This window comes from Rattus norvegicus, chromosome X (genome assembly GCF_036323735.1).
Source record: "Rattus norvegicus strain BN/NHsdMcwi chromosome X, GRCr8, whole genome shotgun sequence".
NCBI lineage: Eukaryota > Metazoa > Chordata > Mammalia > Rodentia > Muridae > Rattus > Rattus norvegicus.
This window is the reverse complement of record NC_086039.1, coordinates 115,413,873-115,425,866: the sequence shown is the minus strand read 5'-3', so window position 1 is coordinate 115,425,866 and position 11,994 is coordinate 115,413,873.

Sequence of the window (11,994 nt, the reverse complement as noted above, 5' to 3'; positions counted from 1 at the left end):
AGCAGTCTGCTTTTTAATTCATCAATTTAATTTCAGTAAACCACAAAACTATGTTCCACATAGTAATGCTAAAAATTATTACTGATACATTATGTGTACCAAACCATAAACCTATGATTTAAATTCATTCTTGTCTCAAATTATAGTGAAAAATGCAATTACCAATGAAAGGGTAGTATTTTGGGGCTTTAGTTTAATTTTTAAAGTATGTAATTTCTCAGCTTAATTCAAAGGTAGGAAGTAAAGATGGAAACCATTGTTAAAGTAATTGTGTCCCAATTGTATTGAGATCTTCTTTGTAGCCCCCCCCCCCCCCCAGCTGGGGACCGAACCCAGGGCCTTGCACTTGCTATGCAAGCGCTCTACCACTGAGCTAAATCCCCAACCCCCTTCTTTGTAGCTTTAAGCCTCTTTCTAGTATTTATTGATTTCCTATTATTTATAGGGCAGGTCTAGTAGTAATTGGTTCACACTCTGTTTATATGGGAATGCCATACTACTTCAGTTTGAAATAACTTTTCTATGATGTGACAGGAATTCTTGACCATCAGCATGGCTGTATCTACAACCAACTAACATGGAAGCCTCTGGGTATTCCTGTAAGTCAAGTTTGTTTTAATTAGATTGTTTTGAAGTAGGAAGGTTCACCCAAAATTTGGAGATCACTTTGTGATCGAGACCCAAAGATAAGGTCACGTGCCTTCAGTCATTAACCCTGGTCCCTAAGCATTCCTTCAAAGATAATCAAAATTCTTGGTAGTTAAGGTGACACACCTGATAAGTGGTAACTATAGTTGAAGAATTGACCTTATATATTTGGTTGTGAGCCTAGCCTTTAACGGCTGAGCCATCTCTCCAGCCCAAGAATTGACCTTATCAGAATGGCCTGTGGGAAGGTCTTCGAGATATTTTCATGATTGCTTTTGGATAGAGGAAGGCTTAGCCCAGTGTGGATGATAACACTCCTGAGCAGGTTGTCCTGGGTTGTATAAGGAAGCTGAATCTGTCACACTTGTACATTTCCTTGTTTGCCTTGTGATTATTGTCATTTGAAAGTGTGCCACTGGATGGAATAATAAACTAATTAAGAAAAATCAAATTCTCCTCTTTCTTCGGGTTTGCAATTTTTGTTTTTAAATTATTATAGGCTATCTCTGGGTCAATGCTGTGCTATGAGCACAGGTCATTCCTAAGTGTCTTGTGAGTTTACTTCTTTCTCTGGCGACTCATCTTTTGCAGTGTAAGCAGTTCTTTATCATTTGGTACCCCCAAAAGGAGTAAAGAGCAAAGAAGGGAAGGAAAGGAAATGCTAGTCTTTTTAGTCCCCCCTGGAAGTCACTTCAACCAGAGTACAACACTGGGAAGAGGCAAGTGACAAAATTCTGCCTTTCTTTGCATCTATATGATCAGAAGCAGCAGCCAGCCCTGATATGTGCACTCTGTCTGAGAACACGTGCATAACCTGGGGCTGGGTATTTGATACTGTGCTAAAATAGGAAATGGCTGAAAAGTATCCAATTTGCCCTCTTCTGGAACATTCACATTTGTATCACTCATTAAGACTTTGAAAAAATTATCTCTGGTTCTGCCAGCTTGCGTAAATTAATGGATTTCTGGTGCTACTTTCCAGCATCTCTCTGGAATTTTTCTTGTCACAGAATACATTTTTTATATTAAATTTTTTATTGGTTATTTTATCTATTTATATTTCAAAAGTTATCCTCCTTCCTATATTCCCATCCACAACCACTATCCTCTTCCCCTCCCTCCAGCTTCTATGAGGGTGCTCTTACACCTACCCACTCACTTCCACCTCACAGCCTTAGCATTTCCCTATGATGGAGTATCAAGCCTCCACAGTACCAAGGGGCTTCCCTCGCATTGATGACATATAAGGCAGACCTCTGCTACATATGCAGCTGGAGACATGGGTCACTCCTTGAGTACGCTTTGGTTGGTGGTTTAGTCCCTGGGAACCCTAGGGGGGTCTGGTTGGTAGATATAGTTGTTCTTTCTATGGGATGCAAACCCTTTCAGCTCCTTCTGTCCTTTCTCTAACTTCTCCACTGGAGTTCCAGTGCTCAGTTCAATGGTTGGCTGTAAGCATTTGCATCTGTATTGTTCAGGCTCTGACAAAGCCTCTCAGGGGGGCAGCTTTACCAGGCTCCTGTCAGCAAACACTTCTTAGCATCAGCAATTTTGTCTGGATTTGGTGTTTGCAGATGTGATGCATTTCTAGGTGTGGCAGTCTCTGGATGGCCTTTCCTTTACTCTCTGCTCTACTCTTTGTCCTTGCATTTCCTTTAGACAGGAGGAATTCTGGATTAAAATTTTTGAGGTGGGTGGGTGGCCCTATCCCTCAACTAGGGGCAGCGCCTATCCACTGGATATGGTCACTATGTGTTCTCTCTCCCCTTTGTTGGCTATTTCCGCTAGTGTCATCCTAGTTGGGTCCTGGGAACTTCTTGGGTCCTTGGCATCTGGGACTTCTTAGTGGCTGCCCCCAGTTCCTCATCCCCTGCTGCTATGCACCTATATTCAAATTTGTGACCCTCTGTACTTGAAAGATCTGTATGAAAAGAACTTCAAATCTCTCAAGAAAGACTTTTTTAAAATTGACAATGAAAAGTGATTCTAGACAAACTCTGTATGATATAAACTGGAACTGTATATAGCAGTCCTGTACATAATTCTATGAGCTTTACTTATTTAAAACAGTAATCTTGTCTCTTCGCTATGAAATTATGACATCTTTGATGGACGATCTTTCAGTTACCCCTAGATCACAATGGTCAGTGTTGTAATACTAATTACTCCAGAAAGTAGCATTTTCTTGGGCTTACACTTTTGATTTTCATGTTTCTTCACTCTGAGGTGACAATTCTTTGAGATTTGTCTTCTTGAACCTTAGGAAGCACATTCCTTGTCCTATAGGACTGTCATTACTTGACAATGAACATAAATTATCTCTGGTTTTTTTCTCTTTAAACTATAGTTTGTGTGGCTTCAGTGTACTTCATAGTATTGACTGTCCTACTTTGGAAATACTTGGTTCAAAATACATATCATATGGCAATTTCAGTCTCTATTGGGGAGACACTGTTGGAAAAATGACCATATTTTATGTATGTGACCAAGTCCAAATTCTGCCTCAACTTTTGGTGACCGAATGTTTCAGAAGAAATAGCTGAGTACAACTTGGTTTATATGTGGAAATGTAGGTCAGTTTCACCGTTTCTATTTAAATTTCTTTCACACTTTCCTACAGAAGTTTGCCTTAAATCTGAAACTAATTAATTTCCACTGTTGCAAGTTCTGACTGTTTTAATCTCCTTCCAAAGCTCACTTTAAAACTCCTTTTTGATGAATTTCCCCTCCCACTTCACTAGTGCATGGCATTATTTTAAAGTAGTTTTTGAAGTTTTCCTGCTGAGTCAGCGCCTTGTAAAAACTTTCCCAACAACAACCTGTGAAGGAATAAATAAGGAAAGAAGCTTATGATAAGTAAAGAGGAATTTAAATGTCCAATAATAGCACACAAATAGCAGCCATATAAAGGAGTATTACAAGAAGGGGGCTTTGCTTTCTTAATTAAGAGTATAGTGAAAAATAGCAGCCTCCTAGGTTGAAGAAAATGTCAGAAGGCAGTTTAGTTCCTCAGGAGAAACAAGATTCTAATTGAATAATTAGGTCTCAATAATGTGATGAACATGTTTGCATCCATCACAAGAAATACATTTTGGATATTGGTACTCTCCATACTATGTAAAGTTCTCTGGAAAAATCTGATCCATAAAGCTTTTTGTAACGTACTTCTTTTTATGCTCTTTTTAACTATTTAGAGCACCATATTACCTCCCAACACTTGATTATTTGGCTTTACCAAGTAGCTCACCATATGGTTTCCCTTACATTTAAAAATTACATATGTACATTTATTCATTCATGAATATATTAGTGGATGTGTGTGTGTGTGTGTGTGTGTGTGTGTGTGTGTGTGTGTGCACCTGTGTGCATGATTGGACATAAGCACCTGCATGTGTGCAGGACAGAGAACAACTTTTGGAAATCTGTTCTCTTCTTGGAGAATGTGGGTCCCAGGGTTTTAACTCAGGTTTGCTGGCAGGTGACTGTACCTGCCGAGGCAATCTTCCCTATTCCTCTTAAAGAATAAGTAAAGCTCTGCGCTTTTAGCTTCTCATCTAACACTCAACCTAAGGGGATATTTAACATATTTGTCTCAGTAAATAAAGGCCTGCTTACAATGATTGTTTTCAGCTTTATTTAAACGGTTATGCTTTTTAAATTATAAGACTATAGCAGAAGGGGTAGCTTTTCTGTGAATTGAAAGTATCTTGTTAGAAATATCTGTAATGCAAATATTCCAAGAGTAATGTGTACTTTTCATTGAAGCATGTTATAAAAAAAATGGCCTGCCCTATTTGTAAGCTGCCTCTTGCCTTTTATATTATGCTATGAATTTTTAAACTTCATTAACACATCAGTGGGAAACAGAATTTAAAGATCATGTTTTTTTCACATAGCACTTTTCATTATTTTTTTCTGGCAGCTCTGAAGTGAAATGTGAACTTTGGTAATGCTGAAATATCAAAACATGGTAGTCTCTTTCAGCACATCATTGGAGGCCCTTTTCTTTTTCTTTAATTGGCATATGACAAATCTATTTATCACAGGTCTTTTCTACTACATGAAGAAAATTGTTAACCTGTGGGAGTGACAGATGATTTTAAGAATGTGTAATTTTAATTGTTACTCCCTGTGTCACTGGCTTTGAAGACCTCATTAAACAATGGTAGTGCTTTTTTGGTGACATTTCAACTTTCTGTCAACGTTTCTATAATAATCTCTTTTTATCAAAAAATCAGCCTTATTAGTTGAATATGTTTAGTATAAATTACAGCTTACCATAAAAGACAGTTTTGGCAATTCATTTCAGCTTTTCATTGAAACTGGATTTTCACTGTGTTAATCTTCCCCCTAAATAATTTACAGGCTTTACTTAACATTTACAAGGCTAAAATATTTTCTAGTACATACCTTTGAGAGGGTCAATGTGATCTTGATTTCCATGCTGTCCTATAAATTTGTGAATATCTCCCTTGTAGGTAGCAGAAGGCTATCTGACCACATATAGGCCAAAAAAAAAAAAAACCATATTTCTAGATTCAGATATTGAAAAATGTGGATTTTTATTTTCAGTCACCTTGGTCTTTTTACCACTTCTCTTAATTGTCCACTTTTCAACCAAACACATGTTGAAATTTATGCTAATGGTCATTCTCAAAGAAGGAAGTGTTTCTTTTTATAGTGTCTCTCCCTAGATACATAACGTTATTCATAATACATAATGAATTTTTAAAAATAATTAAAAAATTGAATAGTCCAGATAATGTTTTAAATGAAACAATTAAACATAGATATTTCTGGGTAGTGATTATTTTGTTAATTTGGTAATCTCATAATTTTAGAATACTTGTCACTGCTTACTGAAGACACTACTAATACTTCCTTTTAACAATATTCAGAATAAATTCATTGTAAATTCAGTTGATGTCGCAGTCGTCATTGTCTTCCTCCTCCTCCTCCTCCTCCTCCCCCTCCCCCTCCTCCTCCTCCTCCTCCTCCCCCTCCTCCTCCTCCTCCTCCTTATTGTTCAATTGTTTTTACATTTATTTCCTTCACTTTAAACCAGTCATTGAATTTCACAATGATTTCTGGGGTGGAGTAGGAGGAAGGTATTCATAATGAATGAGCCCTTGGCCTGGTTGACCTTAGAAGGAAGGGAAGCTGGAGGAACAGGGACTGCCCCCCGCTGCCAGTAGAGAGCTGGTATGCAATGTTCTTAGCAGGTTCCAGCTCTCACAGCTCAATCAGGCCATCATCTGCTGTGGCCAGCAAGTTGGCGATCTGCTCCGTTGCCTTGGAGTCACCCTCAGCAGTGATAATGGCTGCCACCTTCTGCTGCTCAGTCTTTTCCACCAGCAATCTGGGTCTCTCTCCTTCCTAATTGGCTTCTACTGTCTCTGTGAACTCTTTCCAGAAGGGCTGATGTGTCAGGGACACGTCATCCCGGATGAGCCCTAACGTTGCTTCTCACTCTGTAAGGTCATCACTCACCTGCCAGGAGACCAGTTCTCGCTGGTTAATCAACTCTCCAGCATCGAAATGAACCACCAACTTGAGGATCTCTGTGAGCATAGATGGCAGCATCGGATCACCACCTGCTCATCATTGCCCTCGCCGAAGCTGGTGTAACTATGAGGAAGATGGCTGGCCACAGGCCAGAATACCATGCGCAGTATGATGTTGACATTCTGCAAATCTTTGCTATCAGTGATGACTGGCACAGTGATGATTAAAAGCAGCAATCAAAGATATTTGGTTTCAGTACCCAAGGGATGAGAAAGTGAATCCCTTCCCCTAGCAGTGTCCTGCAGTCCACGCAATTGGTCAAGGATCATATAAAGCAGAGTTCACCACGCCTCCTGTAAGTGCTTTCTGATAGACTCAAACACTCTGGCAGCCATGACTCCTTCTGTTGCATTCACTTCCACCTGCTTTCACAATGACCTTCACATGAATTCCCCAGCTGCTTTTATTCTTTTAGAAAGAAAAAAATTATGTAACAGGTTTTATTGTTTATTTATTTATTTATTTATTTATTTATTTATTTTACATTCTGATTGCTGCCCCATTCTCCCCCACCCCCACCTCCCACAGTCCCTCTTCCCATCCCTCCCCTTCTCTTCTGAGTGGGTGGTGCCCCCCACCCCCCAGTATCTCCCCACACTGGTACATAAAGTCTTTGCAGGACTAGGTGTATCCTCTTCCTCTGAGGGTTTGCTGAGTAAGTTTAGGTCACATAATATTCAGTTAATCATCATCTAAACAGATAACCATGGGACTTACTAACAATTTCCAGTTAATTCCTATCTGTAAGTTAAAGCCAAGAGATAGGTTCTAATGGAAAAGTTTGCCAGATGTACAGCAATGTACAGCACAGGCAATGTGAAAGACCATCTAGAGATGAGAGTGAGGACCTTACATAGCATACTGTAATGTGAATCTTTGTTTCTAGTAAGTAAAAGAAATGGGAAAGCATTCTAGGGATGTGTAATAGTGTATCAGTAAAGTATGAATTGTATAATCTGGGGCATGTTGAGCAAACCTCAAGGACATAATTAGAATATATGTTTTTCTGGAGCCAAAATCCTGAAATATTAGAATGAAGAACAGAACATAAATCAGGTTGTGCCCTCAGAAAATTTCCTCTCACAGCAATCTATAGAATGGAGTAGATTTGAAAAGTCAAGCAGATGTACTAGCCAATTATAATATTTCATATTTGTTATGACAGTATGTGACAGTGTCCAAGATGGCAAGAACCAATGACAATTTAAAGACTTGTATAGGATAATGATTTGAAAACTCATTCAGGAAACTAAAGGAGCAAAACTAACAATTCACAATTATTGACATCGAATTTATTATGTATCATGCCATTAAATAGCACTGTATAAAAGAATCTTAGAGTTTGGGACTTAGGAGTTGGCTCAGTGAGTAGAAGCACTTGCAGTGAAAGCAAGAAGTTCCAAGTTCAAATGCCTAGCATCCTGTACATGCCTGTTTAGCATGTGGGGGTGAGGAGTGGGTAGCAACAAGTAGATTCTGGAAACTTCCAGGCATGCCAGTCTAGCTGTCAGGTGAGATTCAGTTTCAGTTGGATCCAAAAAAAAAAGGAAAGAAGGAAGGAAGGAAGGAAGGAAGGAAGGAAGGAAGGAAGGAAGGAAGGAAGGAAGGAAGAAAAGAGAAAGAAAGAAAACATACAGAGCAAAAGAGGAATATGCTAGATGTTCTTTACTGGCTTTCACATGAACACTTGAAAACATAGGCACATACACATACACATCCCACCACATGAATCTATACACACATATGCACAAGTTCAGTGTCTTGATGTTATGGTATCCTTAATAGTAAATCATGATTCATGCTATGTCCTATCTTAGGGAGAAGGAAAACCAGGAAAGGGAATAAGATTTGAAATGTAAATACATAAACCATCCAATAAAAAATAATAAAAATACTTGCATTAAGAAATAAAAGCTTCTGAATTATTTTAAATTCTTAAGAATCAAGATTTTCTGTAGGTTTATTGTATTAAAGTTTATTATGATCCTAGAAGGGACTCACATTATAAAAGGTATGACTGAAACACTGACAGACATCAAAGAATGCCACCTGACCCTCAACTATATACCAGCTAGGGGGCAATATGAGCCAGTATAGTTCAGAAAGCGTTATAGCTATCCAATGCGCACAAAGCATTTTTATTGAATTGCTAATTAAATAAAAATTAATTCATAGTACACTACTTTCTTAACATAACAATTAAGTTTTTTGATTTGGTTCATAAATCATGCCTCTCCTTATGTCACTGTGTCCATGTATTCTGTTGAGGGATAGCTGTTTGTGTCCCTGTAGCTAACCTTCACAGAGGAAGGACAAAAACAAGTCCAAGGCCACTTTCCATGTTCTGAATCAGGCTTGGAATATATGACTCTAGGCAGGCAATTTTCTGCAGCTTATGTAAGGTCTGTTGACGTTCTTGCAGTTTATCTGCCTGTAGAGTAAATTCACATTACTAAAAGATAAGTTTGACACTTTCATTTGTACACACACAGCCAATAAATATACATTTCTTTTTGTTTTGTCTCACCTAGTCTCCTTGATGCAAAGTTGTTCAGTGAAGGAGCTTTTTGTTTCTCATTCAATTTTCTATATGCAAGCAAATATCTACCAAGCCAGTGGGAGTTTTTCTACGAACCTAAAACAGATTCATGCCCACTGAGATTTACATAGTGTCATGTTTTTAAGGTAGTTGATAACTTAAGAAAAAATTAAAGACTACCCAAATAATGTCTTACATTATTTGGATCAGAATTCTTGTTGCTAAAATATTTTCAATCCATCTGCATATCAAAAATTCATTTCATGCATAATAGCGAAAAGTACACAGAAGAGCGTTTTGAAAATCTTTCGTTGCGATTGGTTTTTCATCATGATGTTACAACTCAAAATTTTTATTTTCTCCTCTCCTACTTCTACACATTACAATAAGATTGGGTAATCACTGTTTACAATTTACTTTGAGAACTATAATACTTTTTTAAAACAATTGAATGTTGTATTCATATACTGAAAAATCATTAGCAGACGCCAGCCGTGTGTCTTGACTTATAGAATTTTCAAGCCTTCAGCTGCTTTAATGTACCATTTTGGACAATATACATCTTATTCTCTTATATCAGGGAGTCCTCACAGCCTTTCATGATGAATAAAACAAATCAAAAGTGTCATAGAAGATTTACATATCCATGTAGAAAAAGAAAAAAATAAACATATTACTTTCCAATCTCTGGGTAATGACTACTGACAGTCATTGTGGTGAATTAAATTTATTCTCAGACTGCTATGTGAAATAAGATGCTCCCTGCAAGGCATAGACAGCTGTTCTTCCCATTCACTGTCTTTTTTTCATAATCTATGCTTAATCTCTGAAAGCAGTCACTCAGGCTAGTTCACAAAACAAAATCAAATGTATTCCTGTGGATAAGCATTTGGCAGTAATTTTAATTACTAAGACTCAGACCAAAAAATCTGTTTAGAAACTTAAACTACAAAGCTGGCATAGAAATAGCTGTACAAATAATAGGAGGCTACTAGTAATGATTGATAATAGATTATCATTTGCTAAAATGATTTTCGAGGAACTTCAAAGCTCTCAAAACTTCCATTGTGATACCTATGCCCTGTTAATGATGAAGTGTTTGGTTATAAGAGCACCATTATATATACTGTGTGTGGTGATTTCAATGAGAATGGCTTCCATAGGTAAAAATGTCTGTGTATTTACTTCCCTGTTAATGAAACTCTTTGGTAAGGATAAGAATGTGTAGCCCTTACTGAAGGCAGTGCGGAACTGTGGGACACTTTGAGGTTTTAAACTGCTCCTGCCATTTTTCCCCCACTCTCTTTCCTTCTTTGTTTCCTACTTATGAACCGAGTTGTTACCTCAGCTACACCTCTAGCGACAGGACTTTGCTCTAATATCATGTAATTTAACCATCAGAAACCATATCTACCCAGTGAAATTCTTTCTTTGGTAAGTTGCCTTGATTATTGTCTTTGCAATATAAAAGTAACAAAGAACACCATCACGAGGTACTTAGAGTCTTCCATCATTAAAGCATGGTTGAGCTCCCTGAGTTAAGAATGAAGTTCAGTCCTCTATTAAATGAAAATGGAGTGAATTAGATTAGGTTTTAATAAACTCCAAGTCACAAATAATTTGCAAAACACTTTGCACATACTCTTCTTGACAGCTATTTTTCCTTGAATCTGTTCCTGTGCCTTCACAAGGATAGTACCATAATTATTAGGACAAAAACTTATTTTCAAAGTGTAGAAAGTCTTGTATAATATGCTATCAAAGGCAGGAGTGGATTATTGTCACATTGCATACTCTCTTAGCAGTGCCCCAAAGCATCACGGAAAAGAACAATCCTCCATTTGCTCAAATTCTAAGCATGTTTCAAAAGTTCCTGTTTGTTTTGCAGAGAAAATAGCCTAAAGAATGAATCTACAATAATTCATAAGCAGTAGGTATTCTTCATGCTCAAGAGCTGACATGGATGTGATTACAAAACTGATTATAAGAAGCCATGATTTAGATGAATCACTTAGAATGGCGTCAAATTTATGAATGTTTGGATCTTGTCTGAATTCTCATCAAACAGCACTTAAAATAAGGGAAAGTTTCCATAATCAAGTGACTCATCTAGTGGATGCACATCATCTTTTATGCACAGTAACTTCAGGAACTATTAAAATGACTCACGTAAAGAGGTATCTTGTTGACAGATGGAGATGAGTATGCACAAATACCTCCCTCCCCACCATTCCCTGCTGCCTATCATTTGTGTTGAATTCAAGGTGAACCAATAAGAAAAGCTACTCCAGAGCACTGTCTGTGTCTTGGGAAATTGGTGACCTCCACCTTGATGGGGAGGACTTTGGTGCAGTAGAAACATATTTTAGATGTGAAATTTCCCTTACTGGCCTGAAATACTTTTGCCAGAATCATCATACAAGAACTCATTTTTTATCACGTGTTGAAATTCAATACTGCTGGTGAATGAGGAATGAACTTCAAGATGAAAGTTGGCCAGTCAACTGATACTCCTTCAGTGTGCCCTCACATCAAGTGCTGTCTTTAGTCTGAACTTCTTTTTTCAGCCCCAGTTTTGAAATTCCTGTTTTTGTGTTTTGGATCATGTAAATATATACATTCACTATATTTATCAGATTCCTGTGAATTTTTAGCCAACCTCAAGCCTCTTTGGATTTTTGCTGCCATCTCCCTACTGACATTTACTTTAATAAATTTGCTGCTTGTCAAACCAGTTTAGTATACTGTACAAATCATCTGCATTTTACTTTCTTATACAGTTCTTAATGAATACTCATTAAACTGTAATATATTCCATGATATATTTGTAGTAATGAGTAGGAGGAAGAAGATAAATACAATTGATTAATATTGACTAGTGTAATGTTTCTTTATAATGAGTGTTTATTATGCTCATGCACATGCGTGCACGCAGATAGAATAATCAGAAAAGGAATGTCATTTCTTGCTTGACTGTCAAAATATCTGGGCTGTAGTGTTGAAGGATAAATGACATATAAATCCAACAAGTAACTGTCCTAATGCGTAGAAAAAGTGCTATAGAACTGAAACATGAATCTTACCATGAAAAATACAGATACCCTATTCGTATTCTTTTCTTCTATATATAGTTGAAAAATAACATACAGTCAAGACTTACACAGGATCAAGCCAGCCAAAGTTCCAGCATGGGTCATAGAGGAGCTCATGAATTCCACCTTTGGTTGAGGAGCTATTGGCAA